General features: G+C 38.6%; 1 long non-coding RNA gene across 1 annotated transcript; it reads right to left on the bottom strand.

Moving 5' to 3' along the window:
* Positions 1-24333: 24333 nt before the first annotated feature.
* On the bottom strand, positions 24334-26108 carry LOC127130812 (uncharacterized). The gene is made up of 3 exons (XR_007806495.1): positions 25595-26108; positions 25068-25161; positions 24334-24921 (listed from the first exon to the last, which is right to left on the bottom strand). It is a non-coding gene; the product is annotated as an uncharacterized LOC127130812 (long non-coding RNA).
* Positions 26109-26608: the final 500 nt, after the last annotated feature.

A 26608-nucleotide genomic window follows, 5' to 3' on the forward strand; every position in this document is an offset into this window, starting at 1 on the left:
GTTGATTTTGTAATTTTGGAAATGCCAGAAGATGAAGAGATACCTCTGATTCTGCGCAGACCTTTCTTAGAAACAGGGAGATGCAATATAGATATGGAGGAAGGTACCATGACCCTAAAGGTGTATGATGAAGAGCTCAGAATTGATGTCCGAGATACTATGAAACATAAAGAGAATATGTGTACAAACCACTTCGTGGAAGTGATTGATCAAATTGTAACTAGCACAATTCAAAGAAAGTTCCCTGAATTACCGTTAGAAAGAGTTCTTAGTCTGTCGGTCAGAGAGATGGAGGAGAAGGATGAGGAAAAAGAAAAAGAAGTGCTTGCTATGCTGGATACACAAACCCCTTGGAGGAAATACAACCCACGCAGGTGGGAGGATCTGAGAGCTTCACCAGAATTAGAAGATGAAAAGGTACTGAAGAAACATAAAAGTGGTATTGGTGTTTTAAATGAGAAGAATGGCGACACCTTCAAGGTTAATGGTCAGAGGTTGAAACCATATGATCCCGGTGAAGGGGGACCAATTGAAACTGTTAAACTCATCTGAGTATGAGGTGTCCCGTCGAGCCATGCGACGTTAAACGAAGCGCTGCTTGGGAGGCAACCCAAGGGAGGTTTGAAATTTCTTTGTGTATTTTTGTTTTTTAGGTTTATTCAGTTTTTATTTTATTTTGCTTTGATGTAATCACCTATTATGGGTTGTCTTAATCTAATGAATTTGATTTGGTTTACCTCCATTTTCCTGTTTATTTGGTTAGATATGTGACTATGCCTGGCTATTGGTTTTCTTGATTACTTACACCAAATACTTGGGCGTCCTCTCTTTCAGTCCCCTGACTGTAGATACTGTTGTTTATGATTGGACGCACTGGTTAAGATTAACATCAAAACCACGAGCATGAGCTTTGAACTCAGAGGTATGATAGAACAAGTCAGCTTAAACCGTCCTGGTGAGATCATAAAAAGCCAAACACTTATCATCATATGAGAGATATCAGGTATGTCTTTATCAATCTTAGTTTGCGTATGTTCTTTTGTTATTATTAGATGTACGACTACACACACTGAGGCATGTTTTTTTTGTTTATCACTTAGAGCCTTTCTAGCCATTCCATTATTATTATTATCCATTGTTTTACCCTGTTGAGCCTGTTAATCATGTATTTTTGATATACCCGTTTTTTTTTTCTAAATCCTTGACCTTGTACCTATCCTACCCTTGTTGAGCCTATTAATCATTTATTTTTGATATACCCGTTTTTCTAAAGCCATGACCTTGTACCTATCCTACCCTGTTCAGAGTATGTGAGGATTGATTTCATCTCTACGTTTCTATCTAAGTTTGGGGTTGCTGTTGGAATAGCAACCTTTAAGTTTGGGGTAGCTTTGCAGTACGTGAATAGTAAGTGAATGTCGTATAAAAAAACAAAAATAAAAAAAAAAGAAAAAAAAAAGAAAGAAAAACAACAACAACATGAAAAGAAAGAAAGAGAAAAGCGGAAAACAATAAAAGAACAGCTTTTGAAAAATGCTACATTCACTATAGATAAAAGGAAAAGAGGATTGCAAAACCCTACAGGAATAATAGGAAAGAAACGTAGTGAGAGAATGATTTCATGTACTCTGAACCAAAAGACCCAAAAACCGTTGTTCCAATTTCATACCCTACCTAAACCAAAGCCCCGTTACAACCCAAAAAGACCTCAAAAAGTGTGTGTGATTGTACATGTTGATAGGATGAGAGAATTTATTCAAACTTCTGATTTGATATTGCATATTGTGATTTGAGAGTGATAACACTTTAACCCAGAGAGACTTGGTGAGAGTGTGATATAAGCTGACAGGTAAAGTCATATCTCTGAGGGAAAGAGTTTCTAGCTCGTTGGCCATGTGGAAGAATCAGAAAACCTGAAAAACATCAAGAGGTCCGGTGCGAAAGATTTCAGCAGTATTGTGGTAAGAACTGTTTTACAGTAAGTTTGGGGTGACATGATCGTATGGTAATAAAATGTTACTTGAGGACAAGCAACAAGCTAAGTTTGGGGTTGTGATCAGTCACCATTTATGCTAGACATTCCACTATTTAACCGTAAATGAGTCAGGTAAACTGCGTAAACTGAAGCATTTTTAGTTAGATATAAGCTCAATTCTATAATATGAAGTATGTTGTTACTTATGAATTTCTTGAGGATATTTTACACTTTTGGGTATGTTAGCAGGTCAAAAAGTAGTCTGGAAGCTCAGGGGATCAAACGTCAGATGCCAAATTAAGCCCGAGCAAGAAAAAGGAAGAAAAAATCAAATTCTTGGAGAACCTACTGTCCATACGCGTATGGCCTTACTTGATACGCGTATGGACCTTCCCAGTACGCGTAGCATACGCAAATGCCCAGAGGGGTTGAAAATCAAGCAAAAAGACAAGCTTCTGGTGATACGCGTACCAAACTGGTGATACGCGTACCAGACTGGGCAATACGCGTACCAGACTGGGCAATACGCGTACCAGACTGGGCAATACGCGTATCAGAGGCTGGCTTACGTGCAGTACGCGTACCAGACTGGGCAATACGCGTATCAGACTGGGCAATACGCGTATGGCCCCCAAAATCAGGAAAAGCCCAACTGCATAGCTATTAAGAGGGCAGAACACGATTTTCCGGGGGTTGGACGATTTTTAGAGAAAAAGAGACGCGTTTGAGACCTGGAGACTCCACGTTTATCAGAGGATTCATATGTTCAAGAGTTTTCCGACAATTGAAGATTGATTCGTCACGAAATTCTGTAATGACAACAATGTTAATCTTTGTTTTTATTTCGATTATGAGTAGCTAAACCCCCCCATTGCTAGGGGGTGACCCTGATTCTGAATGTGACAGATTTTATGTTTATGAGTGCATTGACTATTTCTTCTTTTCCATTGATTTGTTCTTATTACCGTTCTTTATGCTTTATTCGTCGGACCAACGAATGATGATTAATATGAATAGTTTAAGCTGGACAGCAATTATTCATTGATATGTATAAGAATTTTGGATAGTAAAAATAACCTAGGACTAGGGATTTTCTATCTGACCGGTAATTCTTGATATTTGAATGCTTGAGTATGAACTTAATTATTTATGGACATAGTAATTAGGTTACATAATCAAAGGTCTTTTCACTAAGGAATTAGGAATAGATACCCTTGAGGACCGGAATTAATTGGACAGGAATATTGTCTAAGCCTTCATAAATTATATCTATTACAGGAAGTTTCATTCACCGAACCCTAGCAATCCTCTCTCATTCGTCTCTTGTTCAACCTTTTTACTTATTTTATTTATCTGCAATTGGTGATATAATTACTCACAACACAAAAACCAAAGGCTTTTGTCTAATTGAAACAATCGATAAACTCTGTATCGTCAAGCAGTCCTTGAGATCGACAAACGGGGAAGTTCCCTTTTATTACTACAGTGAGAAAAATAGTACACTTGCTATTTTCCCATCAGTCACAAAAAACTATTATAAATACCAAGGACTTCATTCAGGAAAGGAGAACGAAAACGGAACGAAAACCGGAGATAGAAAGAAGGCACAACAAACCCTGGAGGCTAACCCAGAGAATTCAGAGCAAGCCTAAAGGAAACCCTGAAGGAAACTCATCTGCACCAAGGTTATATCCGCCCAACTCAATCCGACTTGCCCATTCAAGGTTGCAATTCAATTGCAAACAGGTTTGCATTACTGTTGCCGCTTTATGTTCTTAATAGGCATGTGGCATTATGATTGAATTTATAAAAATATCTTAAGTTTTGCATGTAAATTTAAGTATTATGAATATCTTGAATGTTTAATCATGAATCTCTGTAATAGATGCCACAGGGTGTGAAGCTAGCTGAAATTGTACTGTTATCAAAACCAGAACCCGCAGCCGTTCGCTAGCCCATCGCTAAGCGAGCATGTAGCGAGCGTTCGCTAAGCCTTCGCTAGGCGAAGCAGGAGCGAACGTGACAGTCGCTGATTTTGCTGTTCTATTCTATGCTTATCGGATCTATTTTATTCTATGATTTTTCTGTTCTGTTCTATTCTGTCCTACCGCTGTGTTCCTTTTGTTTGGTGCAATTCTCGATTGCACCCTGATTTGGTATTCTGACCTGTTTGCTGAGTTTTGTAAGGGTTCACATACTCCCGGAGAAGGTAGTTGGCTAAGGTATTCCACTTTATTTGTGGGATACCCTTGTGGAGATTCATCCTAATTACTTAATTGATTTTAATGTGGACCTAATTACCTAATTGATTATAATGTGGGGATTCACCCTAATTACCTAATTGATTGTGAAATATTGCCTATGAATATGTGATCTTGGACCTCTCTTTGTTGCCTTACGATATTACGGTATTACGGTCATGTCCCGCGAATGTGGGGATACACTTAGCAAAGACCCTTCGGTTAAATCATCATGTCCCTATAAGATAAATCATAGTCCCTCGGATGTTGCCTTCGAATATATGATTTTGTCCCTCGATGACCCTTCGGTGTAGCCTACGGTTAAATGATGATCGTCCCTTCGAATGCTAAGGTATCCTTACAAATGTTGCCTTCAATGACCAATCGATGACCCTATGATGACCCTTTTACATCCAAAGGATAAGACTACTTACTTCTCAATAGTAAGGACAGTTTTACCCTCATAAGGATAGGAAATGCCCATAAAGACCTTGGGTAGGTATAACTCTTAATTGTTGGCTCACAACCTAAAACATTTTTCATACCTCACACTTTGCAAATACTAGAAAATCACCACTTGGTATACATTCGTACTAGAATCATTGCCAAGTTATATTTTTCTAAACCGCTTTCAAAATTAAACGAGATAAATACTTTGTATACATTCGTACAAGAATCATTACAAAGTTAAACTCTCTTTTCAAAACATTTTTTAAGCAATTCACAAACACTTTTTCAGACAAACATAAGTGATCAAGCAATTGAGAGCCCATGGATAACCATGGATACAAAGGGTGCTAACACCTTCCCTTTGTATAATGTACCTCCCGAACCCAAAACCTAATTAAGGTCTTTCCTGTTCTTTTCCACCTTTCCTTATTGGATAAAAGAAAAGTCGGTGGCGACTCTTGCTATCCGCGACATTTGCTTTCCAAAGCAAAACACACAAAGTCAGTTCACCGTATGACAGTAACGAATACCCCGCTACAGTTTGAAATTTTGTTTGAATACCCGCGGTATCAAGATGATTGCCCGGTTGGATCATGTATCCCGATTTTCCTCAGCACGGTTTGATGGATCCTTAAATAGCAGTGTTAACACCTTGATTTCACAATATCAGTCTCTTTGGTATAGATGATGACGAGCTAGAATTCTCTCTGTACCAAAGAACCATACCTCGCAAATAACGTTCGTCTAACCATATAAACACTCATGCATCATGAAAATAAAGCATACATCATGTTTTCCATCCATAATTTCCCCACAGAATATCAAAAATATATATACCTTAGCAATATGACCGTCCGTTCAGGTAAATTTTTGGATACGTTAGTATTTAATCCTCTTCTACCTTGACTACCTGAAAAGTTGCTGCAATTCTTATATTCAGGTTCAAGAAGATTAAATAGGGGCAGCTGTTGTACCCCAAAATTTTCCCTCCATTTTTTTCATCTTCTCATCCAACCACTTGAATTGGGGATCAGTTGTATACATTCATAACTCATTCATATGCACCATTCATCCATTAGTGGCTCACTATAGATTCAAAACTCTTGGCTTGTGAAGCTAGGGTTTGTGTGTGGATCAAACTTCAAAAGTATAAGTTGTTTATTCATCAAAGCATAGGGGATGTGAAACCCTAATTGCCTGATTTCGTAGATGTGGACTTAGCAAGGTTTGATCAAAGCACTCCTCAAGAGTTACAGACCTTAATTCTTGATGATATGATGATGGGATCCTTTGGAGCTTCTCTGGGTCTTGTCTTAGCTATCAAAACCCCGATGAGGGGCTCATACATTGGAGGACTTGCTTGTGGAGCATCTGGATTGATTCAAAGGGCATGTTTGAAGGGTAGGCCTCATTGAAACCCTAATCAAGGAGAGTATGGTCTTAATGGGCCTTGTGGCTTGACTTTCCATCTGGTGACACCTAAATCCCTAATTTCTTGATCTTGGATTCACAAGACTTCATTATGGCATGCCTTAACTATATAAACCTTAATGTGGTCTCATTCTCCTTGGTGGGCTTCCTAACCATAGTTATAACTATTGTGTGCCTCACTTAGCTTCTCATTCATGTTATGGCCTTGGTGTTAGTCCCATTCATCTATGCTAGAGTCTCTTGATGCTAGCCCAAGATCTTGACTTTATAAACCTCATATACTTCCCCCCATTAATCTGATCATGCTCATGATACCTTTGTTTGGACCATGGGTTTGTTTATGTCCTAGTACTTTGCATCCCATTGGCCTTACTTAAGACTTTGTGGTTTTCTTGCATATGTCATTTGTGGTCTTTGATGGGATTGTATTCAAGCTATTTCAAACATGTTGAAGCCCATTCACTAAGTCCATTGTATCACATGATCATTTAATTCCAAATTCAAATCATTTCAAGTAACATGTTCATATACTAAACCAAATCATTTCATTCAATTGGCCAATCTCATTAATTATCATCCATAAATTGTTCATCACATACAAAAAATGCCAAAGAATACATGTGGACCAAATGTTGACTTTGGTCAATAGTTGACTTTTTGGTCAACTTTGACCAAAGTCAACCTAACTCTTTTTCCATCCTAAATCCTAATTGCTTTAATCCTAATCCTAATCCCAAGGTTTCTATGATGATTCTTGGTGAACCATTTGATCTTTTGTTTCGAAATTCCACTTGGCGTCATCTTTGGTCATATTCTTTGATCAACCATTCATACCATGGCCATGACTAATAAATTCATGCATTAACCAAATTCTCAAAACCATGTTCATAAACCATTCAATCACTCATTTAATTTCCCATTTCAAACCAAAACTAAATTTATTTCACTTCCAAAATTCAAACTGCACACATATATTACAAATTCCACTTCCATAATAAACCATTTAGTTCAATATTCTCATACATATAAACCCAAATCACAATACAACTAATATTCATCCATTGTTTCCATTACAACACATAACTAAAAACATAACCTAAGCTACATTACAACACATAATGATCAGTCACCATTTATGCTAGACATTCCACTATTTAACCGTAAATAAGTCAGGTAAACTGTGTAAACTGAAGCATTTTTAGTTGGATATAAGCTCAATTCTATAATATTAAGTGTGTTGTTACTGATGAGTTTCTTGAGGATATTTTACACTTTTTGGTATGTTAGCAGGTAAAAAAACTAGTTTGGAAGCTCAGGGAATCAAACGTCAGATGCGAAATTGAGCCCGAGCAAGAAAACGGAAGAAAAAATCATTTTTTGGAGAACCTGCTGTCCATACGCGTATGGCCTTACATGATACGCGTATGGACCTGCCCAGTACGCGTAGCATACGCATATGACCAGAGGGATGGAAAATCAAGCAAAATAGCAAGCCTCTGGTGATACGCGTATGGGACTGGGCAGTACGCGTACCACCCTGGGCAGTACGCGTACCACCCTGGGCAATACGCGTATCAGAGGCTGTCTTACGTGCAGTACGTGTATGGGACAGCTCAGTACGCGTATGGAGCACAAAATCAGGAAAAGTCCAACTGAATAGCTATTAAGAGGGCAGAACACGATTTTCCGGGGGTTGGACGATTTGGAGAAAAAAAAGACGCGTTTTGAGAGCTGGAGACTCTACGATTATCAAAGGATTCATATGTTCAAGAGTTTTCCGACGATTGAAGATTGATTCCTCACGAAATTCTGTAATGACAACAATGTTAATCTTTGTTTTTATTTCGATTATGACTAGCTAACCCCCCCCCCCCCCCATTGCTAGGGGGGTGACCCTGATTCTGAATGTGACAGATTTGATGTTTATGAATGCATTGATTATTTCTTCTTTTCCATTGATTTGTTCTTATTACTGTTCTTTATGCTTTATTCGTCGGACCAACGAATGATGATTAATATGAATAGTTTAAGCTGGACAGCGATTATTCATTGATCTGGATAAGAACTTTGGATAGTAAAAATAACCTAGGACTAGGGATTTTCTATCTGACCGGTAATTCTTGATATTTGAATGCTTGAGTATGAACTTAATTATTTATGGACATAGTAATTAGGTTACATAATCAAAGGTCTTTTCACTAAGGAATTAGGAATAGATAACCTTGAGGACCGGAATTAATTGGACAGGAATATTGTCTAAACCTTCATAAATTATATCTGTTACAAGAAGTTTCATTCACCGAACCCTAGCAATCTTCTCTCATTTGTATCTCGCTCAACCTTTCTACTTGTTTTATTTATCTGCAATTGGTAGTATAATTAATCACAACACAAAAACCAAAGGCTTTTGTCTAATTGAAACAATCTATAAACTCTGTGTCGTCAAGCAGTCCTTGAGATCGACAAACGGGGAATTTCCCTTTTATTACTACAGTGAGAAAAATAGTACACTTGCTATTTTCCCATCAAGTTTTTGGCGCCGTTGCCGGGGACTGCCAAAGATAATAGAGTTTATTAATTTATTTTCAATTAGAATTTTTTGTTGCTCTGCATCCAAAATTTTATTTACTGTTAAGTTTATTTTCATTATTATTATAACTAACTTCTGTCTAATCTGTGTATGCGAGGTAAGGCCTCAGCTGATTTTCATTTTGACGCAGAACCAGAGAGAACATTGCGCGCAAAGCTCAGAGAAGCTAGAAGAAAGAAACTGGCACATTCTGACACCGAAGAACAGGCCACACCTAGCACACCAGTCTCTTGTCACTCCGAAAAATCTGAGTCAGACACAGATTCACATCCAGACACTGTTAACATGGCTGCAGACCCACCTCCAGCGGAAAGACTTTTAGGTGACTATGGCAGAGAGAACAACCCAACAGTGCGGTTGACCATTGTTAACCAACCTGTTAATGTGGCTCACTTCCAGCTACATCCCTCAACTATCCGTCAGTTAGAAAGCAAGCCTTTTTCAGGAAAAATCAATGAGGATGCAAACAAGCATCTGCAGAGGTTTCTGACTATGACTACATCATTAAAAATTGATGGGCATTCTGAAGAGGCAAAGAGATTGGTCATGTTCCCATTCACATTATCTGAGGATGCTGAGGAATGGTTCTATTCCCTACCCGCAGGAAGCATTACTACTTGGCAACAAATGGAAACAGCATTTTTGAACGAGTATTTTCCTGCTTCTGTGTACATCCGTAAGAGGTATGACATTGTGAATTTTAAACAGAAAGACGGAGAGACACTTGGAGATGCATACAAAAGATTCAAGAGATGTTTAGTTGCATGTCCTACACATAATCTGGATGCAACTGAACAAATGCAGAATTTTGTAAACGGGCTGAAGATAAAAACGAAACAACTCATTGACACAGCTGCTGGTGGCTCATCTAATTTTTCAACAGCAACCGGTATCAAAAAAATCATCGAAGCTATTGCAGCAAATGAGCATTTGGAATTATATGACCGTACTGTAAATCAGCCGGAGGGAAAAATTGACTTGAAATTGGCAAATCAGGTAGTGAAAATGGAAGACCAGATTGCAGCTGAGGTTGAAAGAAGATTGAAAGCTATGAATTTAGGTACCCAGACTGTTGCTCAAGTTCAGCCGGTTCCGACCATGATTTGTGAAATTTGTAGTGGACCACACTTTGCCATGCATTGTGTTGCAACCGCAGAACAAGTGCAAGCTATAAATTACCTGAGGCAAAATAATCCCTACTCAAATACATATAATCCGGGGTGGAAAAATCACCCTAATTTCTCTTGGAAAGATCAGCAAGGTAATGTTCAGAAGCAAGGACCTCCACAACAACAACCACCTTACCAACCACAATATCAGCCGCAACAACAACATTATCAGCAACAGGTACCTAAGAAAGCGGATTGGGAGATTGCTATAGAGAAGATGGCAACTCAGAGTATGCAATTTCAGGAAGAAACCAGGAATAATCAGAAGAGCACCAATGCATCCATTAAAAATCTGGAGATTCAATTGGGTCAGATAGCACAACAGATAACAAATTCCCAAATACCAGGCGCATTACCTAGTGCAACAGTGACAAATCCTAGGGAGCACAATAATGTGAGTGCGGTAACAACAAGAAGCGGAAAATCTGTTGAAGATCTTAAGAAGAAGGATGAAGAAGAAGATAAATTGCTTGAAGTGGACCTGGAAATCTTAGAAAACAAGACACCACCGGAGGAAGAAAGTGTGATACTGTCGGTGGTACAAGAAAAGTTACTTGAACCAAAACCCATCATTAAGCTTCCATTCCCACAAAGAAACAAAAAGAAGAAGCAAGATGAGAAAAATTTTCAGAAATTCATGGAGTTGTTCAGGAAATTAGAAATCAATATTCCATTCTCTGAGGCACTCGAGCAGATGCCTATCTATGCGAAATTCATGAAAGACATCATCTCCAAGAAGCGCACCACTGACACTGACCCTGTTATACTAACTGAAACTTGTAGTGCTATTTTGCAGGGTATGAAGATTCCAATGAAGAAGCCAGATAGAGGTTCTGTGACCATCCCGTGTACCATTGGAGATAGGTCCTTTAAAAGGGCGCTGATTGATTTAGGGGCTAGTGTTAGCCTTATGCCTTTGTCTATTTACAGGAAGCTAGGAATTGGAAATGTTTGTAGCGGTGTATTCGTCGCTATATGATTTATCGATTAAACCATAAGCAAAGCATACAATGAATCGAGTCGCCACCGCACTTTTATTTATCCAAAGGACTGGCTAAAAAGCGAACAAAAGCCTAAGAAGTTTTACACATAGAAAACTAATGAAAAGATCAGAGAATCTAGGTAAGGGGTAAATTACGCAATGGGAAGGTGTTAGGCACCCATCACGTCCTAGGTACTCCTAGGGAGCCCTTTTCACTCTTGTTGTATAAAAATGTTTATTTGTTTTTGACATATTGTGCAAACATGAATGGGAAGATGAGAAAAGAATGTGCATTTTTTATTATTTTTGTGTTTGAACGGATGAACCCGTTGCCTACATACCTTCCATCAAAGGTAAGGATCAAAACGCCGTAGTTCGGCTAAAAGGTTTCCAAAAATTAGTGAGTTCTTTTTAAAACACAAGCACTAAGGCTTTTCATTACCAATGGGAGAAAACTCAACCTGAATTCAACAATCCACCACGCGAGGATGGCTTCAACATACTAGTGAGGGGTTAACCCTATAATAAGTATGGAAGATTTACAATCAACTCACTAAGGATAAGGTAAGATTTACATCAACCACTATGGTAATTGAAACCTATGGCTAATGTATGAAAACATATTAACAATGGACAAAGCCAAAACAATTGAATGGGTGAAGTTAATTGATTATGATTATTCACAAAATATGGTCAAGGTATGATTAAAATTGATTCAAAAAGAAGTATTAACAAAAGTGAATTTTGAAAATCAAGGACTTAAGGTCCAGGTTTCTAATTTGAAAAAGGGATGAGAATGTTTGCACAACATGTCAAAAGTTTTTTAAAAGTCAACAAGTGAAAAGGGATTTTGAAACAAAAAGGGTGTGGATGAACAATGAAGTGTAAAACTTCCTAGAAGTTCACCTCTTGAAATCATATAGAAGATGATTCAAGTGTGTCCTTTGGAATAAGGCGACAAAGCAAGTAAGCAACATAAAAGCAAGGTGATACCGGATGCCATCAATGGACTTATACCAATCTCACACACAAAAGCGGATACCGGATACCACTCAATGGATTTACATCAATCTCCTCAAACACACAATGATACCGGAAGCCAATGAATGGTCTTACTCCAATCTCACAAAACAAAACAAAACAAAAGAGTGGATGTCAGATGCCAACAAATGGTCTTACTCTAATCTCACAAAGCAAAACAAAACAAAAGAGTGGATGTCAGATGCCAACGATTGGTCTTACTCTAATCTCCTAAAAGAAAACAAAATATGGATGTCAAATGCCAATCGATCTGGGCTTATATCAACCTCCAAAGGATGATCATAGGAGTACAAATGCCAACAACATGGTCTTACAATTGTATCCTCACATACAACAAACAAACAAGAAGCACAAGGCAAAGAGGATATGAGTGACCAAATGAAATGGTCTTACACTCTATCCCTTCCAAATCATAGGAACAAATGGCCAAAGAACATGGTCTTACAATTGTCCTCAATGGGCAAACACAAATGTGTCACAAAGAATGAAAGGATGATCATGCCATAATGAACAATCAATGATGATGAATGCACAAAGGTATGCAAGCAAACATGTACATATGAAGCAATCAATCAAACAAACATTTAGCACACTCTATAACCAAACAATTAGGCTCAATCAAAGGGTTAGACTTAAAAGTCAACTGGAATAGGGTCAATGGTGCTCTTAACCTTGACATTGAGAGCCAAGGTGAAGCAGATGAAAGGATATGAGGGGTGTGCCTCATCACTCTTATCCCTGGTCAGGGAGAGCATTGAATATAAGAAGGTGGGGGAGTTCAGAAAGATGGAACTCTCTCCCCAAAGTATAGACTCAATAGATCTTGGGTTTTACTCAACATGCATCAAACACAAGTAGTGTGAGCAATGTGAGTGACTCACAGAATAGTAGGAGATAGGCTACATATCTCTTTTGTCTACCAATTGCCTTATTAAAAGGACTTCACCTGCTTGGGGACAAAAAATAAACAAGCACACACATTGCCTCTTAAGGAGGACTTCAGACAGGTGCCTGGCTAAATAACAAGCCAGGTCTTCCAGACTACATGGAGACAAGAGAGTCTACCTCAATGCAAATGCTATCAAGCAAAGCAATGCAAGTTCTCAAAGAACTATGAGCAACTATGGTACCTGAAATCAATCAAATATAATCAGTACCAATCACAAAGTCAAAACGGACAGCATAAGAACCAACAGACAACACAATCATTCACATGTGCAAAGCACAAACTCAAAGCAAATGAGTTAGCATCCTACAAAACAAACCAAGTTAGTTCATGACAATCAATTAAACCAAACTCAATCAACTTGAATTAAACTCCTTAAAGCAATTGCTTCTTTAACCTGAAAAAACAACTCAAATGTGAGAAATAAGACCACTAGGACAAGCCTAGGGTCAAAAGGAGGTGAAAAATTCAAAACAGCAAGTGAAAATTGATCAAAATCAAGATTTATCAAACAAGAACAAAGTCTAATTGGTCTCATGTCAAAACTATACACCAAATCCATTTCATATACAAAACATGTCAAACTATGCATTTTGGAATCACAATGGAGCAAACAGAATGATCACAATCAAACCAATACCAAAATAGCTCAATAAATTCCCAGAAAATTCAAGCCTAAACAGAACACATTCAATGAGCCACATATCAAATTTCATGCTATTTGGACCAGAGGAAGTAAGTCAATGAAAATCATAAAGTCAACACAAGTTCATACAAGCTCATACATGGCTCAAATTGAGCATCAACTTCAATCAAGTGTAAAACAGAAATGACATAAGATAAATGAGTCACTCCAAAGCCAAAATGAAGTTAAACATGTTAAGACTCAATCCACAAAATTTCAGCTTCATATGATAAGGCATGATAATTTCACAAGCTATGTAAGATGATCACTCAAGAAAATCCCAAAATATGACTAAACAGCAAATAAAATCCCAATCAAATAGGAAATGCATCAACAAATCCTACAAAAAATCATGCTCAAACTAGACATACAGATGTAACCATATGCAAAATTCCAGAGTAATTGGCATAACCTAAGCATGGAAACAAAATTCAAGAAGTTGAACAAAACCTAGTATGTACACATTGTCACACTCATGAAGATCACATCATAACTCCTAATCCAGAAATGCAAAATTAGCAAACTATATACCAAAATCACCAGGAAAGAGTCTAGATCATGCATATAAAATTTCAAGCATTTCCAATAAGGCATCATTATTTTACAATCAAAATGGTGAAACATATACACAAAGCATACATGATCAAAGTCTCTAGACAAAATTAAAAATCAATCAGGCACAACTTTGATTATCATACCTAAAAAAAACTAGAGAGAATTTGGAGATGAATGCAAAAATCCTCACTCAATTTGGATCAAGAATGAATCATTTGTGAATTTTTGAAGATTGATGAGAAAATGAAATAATTATTTAAGAGTTTAAATGAAATAAAATGGCGCCAGTGGCAATTTTGTAAATATGTGAAGACAGGGGCGAAACGCCCCGTTTCATTAACGGAGCTGTCATCATGTGAGTGGCCAGTGCATGCGGGAAACATGAATTCAAACACAAATCATGGCAAAACGGATCAAACTGAAGCCTGGAAACAGATTCAAGCGTGTTCATACAAGTTCATCCACATTCATCATCATCAAGAACAAATTCGTACAAAAATGAGCAAATCATATATGGATGGACTCGTTTTTCAACAAGGATCACAAATATCATCATGATTTTATCCAGAACTCAACATACAAAAAGATACGATCAAGAAAAGTTTTGACATCCAAACTTTGAATCCAGATTTCTCCATGATTACTCAATGAATTTGCACGATTCGAATTGCATTCTACTCTATGTTGCACGCTCTACCTAAGCCACATATCAATTCTAGCAATTAGAGGATTTGGATTTTTACCTCTTGATGGAGCTGCTGTTGAAATCGAGCTCTTCAGGTCCAAATGGTGCGAAACAGATAGCCTATAGTGATGCAGGAGGTGAATAGAGGTGGTTGTTCAGCTCAGAAATGCTTGAATAATGGTGAATTCTCAAACTGCCATGCGAGCTCAAGGTTGCAACAGTTGGATTTCTTCAAGATTCTTCCAGTGCTAGCTTCAAACAGTTCTTCCAATCCACCTGCAGATGAAGATCAGTACAACAAGAAGCAGAAAGAATCAAGAAATTCGATCCAAAAGGTGAAAAAAGTGTGAAGAGAATTTGAGAGAATTGAGAGAATTTGAGAATTTTGTGATTTGATCTGAAAATGTGAATGTGGATCTGAACTTTCTGTTATGATTAAGCTCTTATAGTCTTGCTAATCACACTCCTTAATCATGCTTAGGCAAATTGGAAGGATTAGTGAATGAAGCTCATTATGTCATTTGGCCAAATTGCCCTTTTGCACTTGGAACCAATGGAACAGTGATTTTTCTTTTGCAGCACATCACAAATCATGTTTAGAAGTGAATAGCATTGGCTTGGAGTGAAAATCCCTTGTATTTTTGAAAATCACCTTTTTTTCCACCTAATTTCTAAATGGTTCACTTGAAAAATGACCTTTTTATGTGAAGGTTTTTGATGAAATGTAATGATGGATTTGGATAGTACACATCAAATGTGGTTTGCTCAAAAAAGAATCACCCAAATTGGCCAAATGGTTTGAGAGTTATGCCACTTTGAAATTCCAAAATTCTTGAAAATGATTTGATCATAACTTGCCAACCACACATGAGAAATGAGTGTTCTTGGACTTTTTAGAAAGGCAAGATCAAGATCTTCAACTTTCATGTTGGACAAATTTTTATTTGAAGCTTTCTTCATGATGTAATTTTGAGGAGAATGACTTTCCATTTTTGGCAGCTGAAAATTACAGGTCCTTACTATTTTGGGAAACTTTTTGTCTGACCTCAAATCCTTCAATGTGGATGTTTGAAATGTTAATTGAAGCTTGTATGGACATGAATGAGACCTTTCCAACCATCTCACACCTTCCAATCCCTGATTAAATGCACAGTTGACCACAGTTGACTTTGCTAGGGTTTTGGTTGACTGAGCCATGTTCTGATGAATTTCAAACCTCTTTCTCTTGAGATCTTGACTCCAAATGATATCACAACTCATATGAACTCTTGATGAATGATCATGGTGCCCACATTCTTCAAGAATGGTCACCATCCATTGCTTAATGGCTGATTTGACTGGTTTGACCTAGTTTGCTTCATCTGCAAGAAACAAGGTTAGATGACAATATTTTTGTACTTTTGGTTAGTAAACAAATGAAAAGCAATGATATACAAATGCAAAACATGCTTGGTGATCAAGAACCACACTCACAAGATACCTACCCACTAGGAGGGAAGCAAAGGTGCACAATGATCCTTGAGGCAATGATATGATATGATATGATGAGGGATCTTAGGGACAAAATTGGGGTCTTACAATGTTCAAGATACCAGAATGACACTTCAATTTGCTGACCACTCAGTGAAGAGACCTTTTGGGGTAGTTGAGGATGTCCTGGTCAAAGTTGATAAATTTGTTTTTCCTGTTGATTTTGTAATTTTGGAAATGCCAGAAGATGAAGAGATACCTCTGATTCTGGGCAGACCTTTCTTAGAGACAGGTAGATGCATGATAGACATTGAGGGAGGTACCTTGACCCTAAAGGTATATGATGAAGAGCTCAGAATTGATGTCCGAGATACTATGAAACATAAAGAGGATATGTGTACAAATCACTCTGTGGAAGTAATTGATCAAATAGTAACTAGCACAATGCAAAGAAAGTTTCCTGAATTACCGTTGGAAAGAGTTCTTAGTCTGTCGGTCAGAGAAGATGAAGAGAATGATGATGAAAAAGAAAAAGAAGTGCTTGCCATGCTGGATACACAACCCCTTTGGATGAAATCCAAACCACGCAGGTGGGAGGACCTGAGAGCTTCACCAGAATTAGAAGATGAAAAGGTAAGTAAACCAGGTATAAATTTTGAATTAAAACAATTACCTGTAAATCTTAAATATGTCTTTCTAGGATCTGGAACAAATTATCCTGCTATTATCAGTTCTGAGTTAAATGCGATAGATGAGGAAAAGTTAATACAGGTACTAAAGAAACATAAAAGTGCTATTGGGTGGACTATTGAGGATTTAAAAGGTATTAGCCCCACAGTATGCATGCATAAGATACTGATGGAGGATAATCAGAAACCAGTAGTACAACCACAAAGGAGGTTAAACCCAGCAATGAAAGAAGTGGTAAGGAAAGAGGTTGTAAAGTTGTTAGATTCGGGAATGATTTACCCCATTTCTGACAGCTCGTGGGTAAGTCCAGTGCACGTGGTACCAAAGAAAGGAGGAACCACAGTAATTTTAAATGAAAAGAATGAACTGATCCCAACTCGCACAGTGACAGGGTGGCGAGTATGCATCGATTACAGAAGACTGAACACAGCAACAAGAAAGGATCATTTTCCTCTCCCTTTTATTGATCAAATGTTAGAAAGACTTGCAGGTCATGAGTATTATTGCTTTCTGGATGGATATTCGGGATACAATCAAATTGTTGTAGCCCCGGAAGATCAGGAAAAAACTGCATTTACATGTCCTTATGGTATTTTCGCTTACAGACGGATGCCATTTGGGCTATGCAATGCCCCAGCTACTTTTCAGAGGTGTATGACATCTATATTCTCCGACATGCTTGAAAAGTATATGAAGGTGTTTATGGATGATTTCTCTGTGTTTGGTTCTTCTTTTGATAATTGTTTAGCTAACTTGTCTCTTGTTTTGCAAAGATGTCAGGAAACTAACCTTGTTCTCAATTGGGAGAAATGTCATTTCATGGTGCAGGAAGGAATTGTGCTAGGACACAAAATTTCCCACAAAGGAATTGAAGTGGACAAAGCCAAAGTGGAGGTTATAGCTAACCTCCCACCTCCGGTGAATGAAAAAGGGATAAGGAGTTTTTTGGGTCATGCAGGTTTTTATCGCAGGTTTATCAGAGACTTCTCAAAAGTGGCCAAACCATTGACTGATTTGCTAGACAAGGACAAGCAATTTATTTTTGATAAAAACTGCATGGTAGCTTTCGAAACTTTAAAGAGTAAGTTGATCAGTGCACCTGTTGTAATCGCCCCCGATTGGTCCTTGCCTTTCGAAATAATGTGTGATGCAAGTGACCTTGCTGTGGGGGCTGTCCTAGGACAGAGAAAGGACAAATTATTGCATGTGATTTATTATGCTAGTCATGTCCTTAACCCGGCCCAAATGAATTATGCAACTACCGAAAAGGAGTTGTTGGCCGTGGTTTATGCTTTTGACAAATTTAGATCGTATTTGCTTGGTTCAAAAGTTATTGTGTATACTGATCATGCTGCTTTAAAGTATTTGTTTGCTAAGCAGGAATCAAAGCCGAGACTTTTGAGATGGATCCTCCTCCTTCAGGAGTTTGATTTGGAAATCAAAGACAAAAAGGGGTGCGAGAACACGGTCGCGGACCACTTATCTCGCATGTCCCCAATCAAAGAAACGGAGGAGGAACATCCTATTCAGGACACATTCGCTGATGAGAAAATACTTGATGTTCAGGAGATACCATGGTTTGCTGACTATGCCAACTATGTGGTAGGTGGGGTTATACCTGATGATTTTAATTCTCACCAAAAGAAAAAGTTTCTTTATGATTGCAGGTTATACCTATGGGATGATCCATTTCTCTATAAAAAGGGAGTGGATGGTTTGATCAAAAGATGTGTTCCAGAAAGAGAGCAAGCCGACATTCTGAAAGCTTGTCATAATTCGGAGTATGGTGGACAGTTCAGTGGAGATAGAACTGCAGCAAAAGTCCTCCAATCGGGTTTGTATTGGCCGTCGTTATTCAAGGACGCAAATTCTATAGTCCGAGAATGTGATAGGTGCCAACGAATAGGTAACATTACAAAGCGGAATCAGATGCCGCAAAACTCCATGCTAGAAGTGGAGCTGTTTGATGTTTGGGGTATTGATTTTATGGGACCGTTTCCGCCATCATCTGGTAAGAATTACATATTGGTTGCGGTCGATTATGTGTCAAAGTGGGTAGAGGCTGTGGCATTACCAACAAATGACGCTAAAGTGGTGGTGAAGTTCTTGAGACATAACATCTTCTCCAGGTTTGGGGTACCACGGGCTTTAATTAGTGACCAAGGTACGCATTTTATAAATAAACTCATGGAGAATTTATTGAAAAAGTATAATGTCAAACACAAGATAGCCACACCATATCACCCCCAGACGAGTGGGCAGGTGGAAGTGTCCAACCGTCAAATAAAGCAGATCTTAGAAAAGACGGTAAGTGCTTCTCGGAAAGATTGGTCAGTAAAGTTGGATGATGCATTGTGGGCATACAGGACTGCATTTAAAACACCTATAGGTATGTCCCCTTATCAACTAGTTTACGGTAAGGCTTGTCATTTACCACTCGAACTCGAGCACAGAGCCTTCTGGGCCTCCAAATTCCTTAACTGTGATCTTTTTAAAGCTGGTGAGTCCCGAATTCTTCAACTTCATGAGTTGGAAGAGTTCAGGAATCAAGCTTATGAAAATGCCAAAATTTATAAAGAACAAACAAAAAAATGGCATGATCAAAAGATCCAGAAGAGGGAATTTCGGGAGGGACAACTCGTACTGTTGTTTAATTCCAGGTTGAAGTTGTTCCAAGGGAAATTGAGGTCAAGATGGTCTGGACCGTTCGTCATTAACAAAGTATTTCCTCATGGAGCAATAGAGCTTAAAAATGAGAAGAATGGCGACACCTTCACAGTTAATGGTCAGAGGTTGAAACCATACAATCCCGGTGAAGGGGGACCGATTGAAACTGTTAAACTCATCTGAGTATGAGGTGTCCCGTCGAGCCATGCGACGTTAAACGAAGCGCTGCTTGGGAGGCAACCCAAGGGAGGTTTGATTGATTTTGTCATTTTATTTTTGCCGAGTCAGTTTTTTTTAAGAAAAGAAAAATTTTATTAAAATAGAAAAAAAAATTTGAAAATGAAAATGAGCAACTGCCAATACGCGTATGGATCTCATGATACGCGTATTGGACAACAAAAATGCGCTCCTCTGGTGAAACGCGTATGATACGCGTAAGAGAGAAGAATACGCGTATGATACGCGTAAGGGACCAGGCCATACGTGTATCACATTCTGATACGTGATCTGTTACGCAGATCACTTTTTGCACTGGTTTAAGCAACGTATCATACGCGTATGGCAGATTCATACGCGTATGGTACGCCTATGGGATCCAGATACGCGTATTGGCTGCGTATCATACGCGTATCATTTTGTGGGCATGCTTATATAGTTTTTGTCCGTACGGACTTCATTTTCTCACTGTTTTCGTTACGTGTTTTGTGCGTATTGCTTTGATTTTTTCTCTGTTTTCTTCTCTTTCATTCAGTCTACAGATCCATATCATGTCTCAATCACCAAACGAGGTCAACCCATTCCGTACCACATACCATGAAGATAGATATGAGCAAATCAAGAGTCGAAGCATGGTCGAAGAAAAACACTGGATGTATCAGAATGATACGTTTCCAGAGGTCACTAATATTCTCAAAAAGCAGAAGTTAATCTACTTCAATGACAAAATCCAACCGGTTTCACTGGATCTGATCTGGGAGTTCTACGCTAATGCACTACGGGTAACATCTGATGAAGAAGACCCCACAGGGAATGCAGCGTTCGTTTCATGGGTAAGGGGCAAAGTAATCAAATATGATGGGAAGACGATTAATAGTGTGCTGAAATGCAAATTCTATGATTCCGTTTGCCCGTTTACCGAAATGAAACGGTCTGACAAGAACTACTGGTCATACACTGATATGAAAAACTCACTGATTAGGCCAGGTCACGATTGGGCACCCACTTCAAAAATCTCTCCGGCGAAGATTATGGTAGTTGATCTAGCTCCGATTCCTAAGGCATTGGCATATTTCATTCATCATAATTTGAGCACTAATCGGAGCGGATCGGAATTGATATCAGAGCGTGCCCTACTTCTTCATCAGATCCTGCATCAGAAACAAGTGAATATTGGACAGATCATCGCTGCTGATATGGATGACATCGCTCAGTCGCCAAAGAAATCCTTAGGCCATGCGACTGTGATTTACCTGCTGTGCAAGAAAGCTGGTGTTCCGGATTTCTCTGATTCACTGATGTTGCGACCGGCGGCGCCGCTGAACGCCCATTGGATGAAGGAGAGGACGGTCACAGATGATTCGCCCCGACCTCTGAGGCGACCACGAGACAGGGAGGGAAGCACCAGTGCTCCGCACCAGGAGGCTCAGCCGACTGCAGCAGAGACACAGCCACCTCAGCCTCCTCCGATTGATGAGAACTCCAGAGAGTACCGGATGCAGATGTCACAGTTTTGTGTTATGCAGGACTTCTGCTTTCAGTATGGACTGTCAGGGAGAGTTCTTACTCATCAGACAGATCTTTGGGAGGAGGCACAGCGCTTTAGAGATAGATTCTCCGGACCGCCTCCAGCACCTCACTTTGGCCAGTTCACCTTTCCTTGGTGGAACCAGCCAGTTCAGATAGGGGGAGAGATTCCGCAGCAGCCACCGCAGCAGCCACCGCACCAGACACCACCTCAGCAGCAGCATACTCCGTCGGGTCACACAGAGACGTTGACGCCTATCTCTGCCTTCGCACGAGGGCACACTATGTTGGATCCGACAGATGAGATTGACTTTGATACCCATATGCAGGACGGTGGACTGGGTGATTGATTATGTTTTCTTGTACTTTTGGTTTTCTCTATGTATTTTTGTTTTTTTAGGTTTAGTCAGTTTTTATTTTATTTTGCTTTGATGTAATCACCTATTATAGGTTGTCTTAATCTAATGAATTTGATTTGGTTTACCTCCATTTTCCTGTTTATTTCGTTAGATACGTGACTATGTCTGGCTATTGGGTTTCTTGATCACTTACACCAAATACTTGGGGCGTCCTCTCTTTCAGTCCCCTGACTGTAGATACTGTTGTTTATGATTGGACGCACTGGTTAAGATTAACATCAGAACCACGAGCATGAGCTTTGAACTCAGAGGTATGATAGAACAAGTCAGCTTAACCCGTCCTGGTGAGATCATAAAAAGCCAAACACTTATCATCATATGAGAGATATCAGGTATGTCTTTATCAATCTTGGTTTGCGTACGTTCTTTTATTATTATTAGCTGTACGAATACACACACTGAGGCATGTTTTTGTTTATCACCTAGAGCCTTTCTAGCCATCCCTTTATTATTATTATTATCCATTGTTTTACCCTGTTGAGCCTGTTAATCATTTATTTTTGACATACCCGTTTTTTTTCTAAAGCCATGACCTTGTACCTATCCTACCCTGTTCAGCCTGTTAATCATTTATTTCTGATATACCCGTTTTTTTCTAAAAGCCATGACCTTGTACCTATCCTACCCTATTCAGAGTATGTGAGGATTGATTTCATCTCTACGTTTCTATCTAAGTTTGGGGTTGCTGTTGGAATAACAACCTTTAAGTTTGGGGTAGCTTTGCAGTACGTGAATAGTAAGTGAATGTCGTATAAAAGAAAGAAAAAAAAAGAGAAAAAAAAAGAAAAGAGAAAAAAGAAAAAAAAACAACAACAACATGAAAAGAAAGAAAGAGAAAAGCGAAAAACAATAAAAGAACAGTTTTTGAAAGATGCTACATTCACTATATATAAAAGGAAAAGAGGATTGCATAACCCTACAGGAATAATAGAAAAGAAACGTAGTGAGAGAATGATTTCATGTACTCTGAACCAAAAACCTTTGTTCACATTTCATAGCCTACCTAAACCAAAACCCCGTTACAACCCAAAAGAAAAAAAAAAAAAAAAAAAAAAAAAAAAAAAACCTCTTGTTCCAATTTCATACCCTACCTAAACCAAAGCCCCGTTACAACCCTAAAAGACCTCAAATAGTGTGTGTGATTGTACATGTTGATAGGATGAGAGAATTTATTCAAACTTCTGATTTGATATTGCATATTGTGATTTGAGAGTGATAACACTTTAACCCAGAGAGACTTGGTGAGAGTGTGATATAAGCTGACAGGTAAAGTCATATCTCTGAGGGAAAGAGTTTCTAGCTCGTTGGCTATGTGGAAGAATCAGAAAACCTGAAAAACATCAAGAGGTCCAGTGCGAAAGATTTCAGCAGTATTGTGGTAAGAACTGTTTTACAGTAAGTTTGGGGTGACATGATCTTTGATGGTAATAAAATGTTACTTGAGGACAAGCAACAAGCTAAGTTTGGGGTTGTGATCAGTCACCATTTATGCTAGACATTCCACTATTTAACCGTAAATAAGTCAGGTAAACTGTGTAAACTGAAGCATTTTTAGTTGGATATAAGCTCAATTCTATAATATTAAGTGTGTTGTTACTGATGAGTTTCTTGAGGATATTTTACACTTTTTGGTATGTTAGCAGGTAAAAAAACTAGTTTGGAAGCTCAGGGAATCAAACGTCAGATGGGAAATTGAGCCCGAGCAAGAAAACGGAAGAAAAAATCATTTTTTGGAGAACCTGCTGTCCATACGCGTATGGCCTTACATGATACGCGTATGGACCTGCCCAGTACGCGTAGCATACGCATATGACCAGAGGGATGGAAAATCAAGCAAAATAGCAAGCCTCTGGTAATACGCGTATGGGACTGGGCAGTACGCGTACCACCCTGGGCAGTACGCGTACCAGCTTGGGCAATACGCGTATCAGAGGTTGTCTTACGTGCAGTACGCGTATGGGACAGCTCAGTACGCGTATGGAGCACAAAATCAGGAAAAGTCCAACTGAATAGCTATTAAGAGGGCAGAACACGATTTTCCGGGGGTTGGACGATTTGGAGAGAAAAAAGACGCGTTTTGAGAGCTGGAGACTCTACGATTATCAAAGGATTCATATGTTCAAGAGTTTTCCGACGATTGAAGATTGATTCCTCACGAAATTCTGTAATGACAACAATGTTAATCTTTGTTTTTATTTCGATTATGAGTAGCTAAACACCCCCCCCCCCCCCCCCCCATTGCTAGGGGGGTGACCCTGATTCTGAATGTGACAGATTTGATGTTTATGAATGCATTGATTATTTCTTCTTTTCCATTGATTTGTTCTTATTACTGTTCTTTATGCTTTATTCGTCGGACCAACGAATGATGATTAATATGAATAGTTTAAGTTGGACAGCGATTATTCATTGATCTGGATAAGAACTTTGGATAGTAAAAATAACCTAGGACTAGGGATTTTCTATCTGACCGGTAATTCTTGATATTTGAATGCTTGAGTATGAACTTAATTATTTATGGACATAGTAATTAGGTTACATAATCAAAGGTCTTTTCACTAAGGAATTAGGAATAGATAACCTTGAGGACCGGAATTAATTGGACAGGAATATTGTCTAAACCTTCATAAATTATATCTGTTACAAGAAGTTTCATTCACCGAACCCTAGCAATCTTCTCTCATTTGTATCTCGCTCAACCTTTCTACTTGTTTTATTTATCTGCAATTGGTAGTATAATTAATCACAACACAGAAACCAAAGGTTTTTGTCTAATTGAAACAATCTATAAACTCTGTGTCGTCAAGCAGTCCTTGAGATCGACAAACGGGGAATTTCCCTTTTATTACTACAGTGAGAAAAATAGTACACTTGCTATTTTCCCATCACATAACCACACCTAAAACCTGTAAAAATTATCCAATCATTGCCTAGCTGAGTCAATTGCAACCATCCAACATTGCCCAATCATTCAAACCATAGTCAGATTTAGAGCCATTACTGTAACAATACGCCAAGCACGTTCAAAATCTCATAGCAGCAAATCAATGGAGTCCAAACTGCAATGTGTGAACACAATTCGAGCCATTACAATCTGCATGACAGAGTTAATTTGCACCTGCAAAATTGCTTATTAGAGGTTCTAAAAACTCTGTCCACTTGCATAGCACAAATCTGCCTAACCTGCAAAATTCAAACAAAACACAACATCTGAATCACTAACAATACTTCACTGACTTTTCTTTAGCAATTTAAGCTAACCTACACCACAACCATATTCATTTGAAGCAAAATTACAAACCATGCAACAGATAAAATCAGTCACGCACCAAGCTAACAAAAGTTGTAGTCGAAGCAAAGTGTCACTAGTTCAGCATGTCTCCTTTAGTGCAAGCAACTCCGTGTTGATTCATTCAGCTTCACCTGCAGTTGTCGGTCATAACATTAGTTAACCAACTTAATCAACTAACAAATTCAAGAGGGAAACGAATTATCCATTTAGTGAGTTAACAGTTTGAACTCACAGAGTTTAGCCTAACAAACTCCAACGGATTCAGTTACACTTTTCCACTATAAATCAAAGATAGAACCGTTTTGTGAGGGAGAGCTTTTCACTCTGTTTTTTCTCTGCAACTCTTATCCTTTTCACTTCTACTCAAAGCCCAGTTTTGTGGCCATTGAAGCTTCACCTTGAAGCTTCAACGAGCACCAGCTAAAACCTCACACGCTCTTCATCACTCCCTCATTCTCATCAATCTTAACAAGACTCAAGAACAGAGCAACACAGAAGACAGCAAGAAGTCGAGAAGAAGAAGAAAGCAAAAATCAAAAAGTTTGAGAGAGTTGAAACACTTACGAATTAAAGATTTTTCGGAAGTTGCTTGATCAGCTTGTATCGTCGTCTTCAACTCACTCTGCCTTCGAACTTATAAACTCCCCATCTCCGCTAGGTAAGCACCCCCTTCAACCGTTTTGCCCTAATTCGAATTACAATCATGTAGTTGGAGGAACCAAAGCCCTAAGATTAGAGGCTTGGATTCCTCTTTTTGAGAGTTTAATTTAGGATTTAGGATTTAGGGTTCTTGAGGTAAATGCTTCGGTTTAGACATGGGGGTTCGAATTGGAGAAATTTGTTTATGGATTCGTGTAAAGGATATTGAGAGGGAAAGATTGATGTTTGGATTTCTGATTTTGGAAATCTCCGCCGCCGAGGAAGCCTCCGGCGCGGAGGAGACGGTGACTGGGATATGAGGGATTGAATTGCGTTTGCTTTTCATTTGGTTCTAAGCCTTTTGTTCTTTCATGTGCTTTAATGTGTGGTGTATTAACTATCATTCAATGAATTTTCCACGTGCATTTAACACACAATTATCATGCATATGTTGACTGTTCCAATGCACTTGTAGGATTCCTCGCTAACTCATTCTTACGCGGCCACATCAATATCCTTATCCTTTTTTTTTGCCATTGGATGCTGATTTTTGGTGGGCCTTGGTTTGGGCCTATGAAGACTAATTGCTGAATTCGCACACGGTTCAAGCCAATGCACCCCCACTGCCATGGAAATTTTTTGGTGTGGGCTTTCGCGCAATGGGTCTACACGCCAGCCATAAGAAACAGTCCTGTTTTTGGACCTGCATCCCCTTCTGTGAAGCCCAGTATGGTTGATGGGCTTTTTGTTGTTTGGATTTTGTCAATTAGCAAGTAATTTTGATTTAACCACTAATAAGTTTGACTAGCAATTAGGTTTAGTCTTAATTACCATTTAATTAAGTTATTAGAATCTTTATAAATATATTTGTAATTAGGTTAAGAAATTAGAATTTAATTGAATTAATGACTTTTAGAATTTAATTGACTTTCAGAATTT

The sequence above is a fragment of the Lathyrus oleraceus genome, chromosome 1 (genome assembly GCF_024323335.1).
Source record: "Lathyrus oleraceus cultivar Zhongwan6 chromosome 1, CAAS_Psat_ZW6_1.0, whole genome shotgun sequence".
NCBI classification, from domain to species: Eukaryota; Viridiplantae; Streptophyta; class Magnoliopsida; order Fabales; family Fabaceae; genus Lathyrus; species Lathyrus oleraceus.